At 38.0% G+C, this 3,459-nt stretch overlaps 1 pseudogene; it reads left to right on the forward strand.

Annotated features, from left to right (window-relative positions):
• Window positions 1-2,840: 2,840 nt before the first annotated feature.
• Window positions 2,841-2,959, forward strand: LOC131805204 (5S ribosomal RNA; annotated as a pseudogene).
• The last annotated feature ends 500 nt before the right edge of the window (window positions 2,960-3,459 follow it).

Genomic DNA, 3,459 nt, shown 5'->3' on the forward strand with positions numbered 1-3,459 from the left:
AAACCCAAATTGATTGTCCTTCAAAATTCTTTTGTCCACTACAATTTCTCCAATTCTTTTAAGTATGAATAATTCATATAGTTTTTCGAAGGCGGAGTGTATAGAAATTGGACGGTAGCTGCCACAGACCCCAGGAGGAGAATCTCTTTTTAGAATCGGTACCAGCATGGCCTCCTCCCATGCCTTGGGGAAATAACCCAGATTCAGGCAATGATGCCTTCTTCAGCGCAATGTCGGGGATTTTATCTATCCCACTGGATTTCTTACCCCTCCTGCAAGCAATCGCATTGCCGATATTTTCAGGGCGAAAAAAGCCAGAATCTGCCCATTTATTGACATCATCAATCGAGGAGCCGTCTGCAGTAAACGAGTGGCTGAAAAATACAATAGGTGTCCGGTCATTCATCTCTTGAGCAGCTCGATTAACTGAGCTGTGGAATGAATGGTCCCTCGTGTCATCCAAATGTCTAGGTACTACCTGAACTTGATCGGCTAAAGCTTCTGCCTTGAGGTCATCACTGACAATTCGAGCACCAGCAGAGTCAACTAGCTCAGCAACAGGCTCTTTGACAGCTAGTCCTGCTGCAGCGTTGACTTGCCCAAACGTTCTACTGTTAACAGTAATTCCCTCAAGAAGATGCAGTTCTTGTTCAAAGATACGAATAGAATCTTCAATAATATGATCTAAATTTCTTATATCAGCCCGTATAACCTCAAATCTATTAGGATCCATACATCTTCCTAGGGTCATAGAGTCATACATCTTCCTAGAGCCTACGTCTTTCTCTAATGAAGATCATAATTCTGGCGGGAAGGTCTCCTATAGATTTGTTTGAGAGGTTTACTCTTTGGAACAGAAGCATCAAGGGCACTTCTGTAGACAGTTTCCAGATTATCAATAGTGGCATCAATATCGCTGACAGAGACATTCCTATCCATTGGTAGCGTACTACCAGATAGCCCTTGGCTCAAATTTCGCCTGAATAAAGGTATATCCATACGATTATATAAATATACCGTTTTATTCTCTTTATGTACGAAACTATTGCTACACAAGGAAATCTCAATAGCCATATGGTCTGACTCAAAATCGAGCGCGAATGCATGTCCACTGCCAACAGGCATAGATAGACCAGGGGTTCGTAAGAATATGTCGATATAAGAGCCACCATTTGTACCATCTCTATTGGGTCTGGTCGGGATATCAGCAGTGAAAATGCCAAAATTTGGACAATCAATTAGATAACTGGCCAAAGTTCTGCCTCGGGCATTAATTTCAGAACCGCGCCATGAAGTATTCTTGGCATTTAGGTCCCCTCCAATTAGGACTTCACATTGTGAATGTAGATCAAATAGTGGCTGCAGGTCAGAGATCTGGCAAATAGACTGTGGCCGAGAATAAAGTGAGGCAAATAATATAGTTGAACCATCATTACGCCAAATCTTGACTACACAGGACTCAACACTACCAGTAGGAATATGAATGCGATCACATCGATAATTATCTTTAACTAACACTGAGGTCCCACCACCACCTCCACCATTATGTGCCCGATTAAGTTTATGTTCTGCCAAAAGTACAATATCTGGTTTTCTTTCGTTTATGAAGTTCTTTAAATAATGTATCTTTTTGAGTGAGATCAGGGAGTTAATATTTAGAAAAAAGTCAACATCTCCAGCATTAACTAAGAGCCAGGCGGACATGGCAGCATCAACTCCAGCTTTAGCCTTAATTTGGCTGAAAACAGGACCAAAATTTTTAGCCTTTTCGCATTTCTTGCTAAAATGGGAACCAAAGAACTGAATAATTTTGTTTATGTTTTGTTTAGGGGGATTTATCAAAGTTGGTTGTGTAGCCATACTACCTACCGGCCTTTTAGAATTGTTTAAAACGGAAGCAAAGGAAACATTCTCTCGAATAGTTGCAATTCTTTGCGATCAGGCTTCAGCTTTTGCTTGGTTTTCAGCCTTAGATCTGGCTTTCCTAGCCAGAAAGGTTAAGCGGCGTGGACAATCTCGCGAGGAAGCGGGATGACCTTCTTGTCCACAGTTAGCACACTTGCAAGGAATATCTGGCTTTTTAACTATATTTCAGGGTCTATAAAATCAATGAAAATTTCCTTGTCCTTGGAGGGAATTGTACACTCACTCGAACGATGGTTTTCACAGCATTTCAAATATACGGGTGGTAAAGTGCAATTACTGGAACCATGACCTGGCTTCTGACAATTGAAGCACATGACGCACTTCTCTTCTTTATCTTTGGAAATTTTAATGTTGCAATCAAAGATGCAACGAAGACCATACAATCCTTGGATGACAGACAGACAGTCTTGAGACACGAAGTAGCCATTTATTTTCGGTTATTTTAACTAAACCTGCAACCTGCACTGGGAATGGAACTTTAGTTTCCAAAAAATTAATTACTTCTTCTTGGGCGTATGAGTATGAAACTTATACCCGCGTTCCATTAAGATTTGCTTAACTTTCTCATGAACCGGGAGGCCCTTAACCTTAACGGATAAAAGAGACGGTCATACAAAAGTTATGGAAAACTCACCTGTTTTAAAATTCTGAGGTTTACAGGATTACAGAAATCTCCTTAACATTAGCATCATAAATGCCTTAGCACCGGAAGAATTCATTTTACCAGCAGCTGTATTCACAGCAGGTTTCTTGAATGACATCTTATCAGCAGTGGCAGCAATTTTCACGACACTCTTCTTGTCTGCAGAATGTTCCACTGCAGTTAGCTTTGGTTTTGTTCAACTCTCAAAAGACGTTGTCCTAATACAGCATTCACTGTTAGGCATGTGAAGCAAAATAAAGTATGCTTCTTTGCCAACGACCATACCACGCTGAGTACATCGGTTCTCGTCCGATCACCGAAATTAAGCAGCGTCGGGTGCGGTTAGTACTTAGATGGAGGACCGCTTGGGAACACCGCGTGTTGTTGGCATTGTCCAACTTTTTTATATTTTTTTTTAATTTAAAAAATATTTTTTCTAATTTAATTTTTTTTTTTTGTATTTAAAAAAATATTTTTTATTTTTTCGTAAAAAAATCTTTTTTGAACGTTGTAAAATATCTTTTCTTTTAAGATTTAAAAATAATAATATAAGATTTATTTTTTTCATTTGGAAAAATAAAGCATAAAATATACTTATTTGTATCAAATATTTGCTTTAAAGTTGTTTTAAAAATCAGTTTAAGGTTTATCTTTGAAATATTTTTATTTCATACTTGTAAAAAAATTGTTTATTTCACTTAATCGAAATAAGCATACAATCCCTTATCCGTTCGTGTGTATGTTTAACACTCAAGATTCATTTCTTTTACAAAGTTTTCCTTAACTCTAATTACATAAAAATACGTTTTTCCTTACAGTGTAATACTTTTTCAAGGAATATTTCATTTAATTATATTAAATAATCAGGTAGGCCAGCCCCATTTCCAATT

This window comes from Musca domestica, unplaced genomic scaffold (genome assembly GCF_030504385.1).
Source record: "Musca domestica strain aabys unplaced genomic scaffold, Musca_domestica.polishedcontigs.V.1.1 5, whole genome shotgun sequence".
NCBI lineage: Eukaryota > Metazoa > Arthropoda > Insecta > Diptera > Muscidae > Musca > Musca domestica.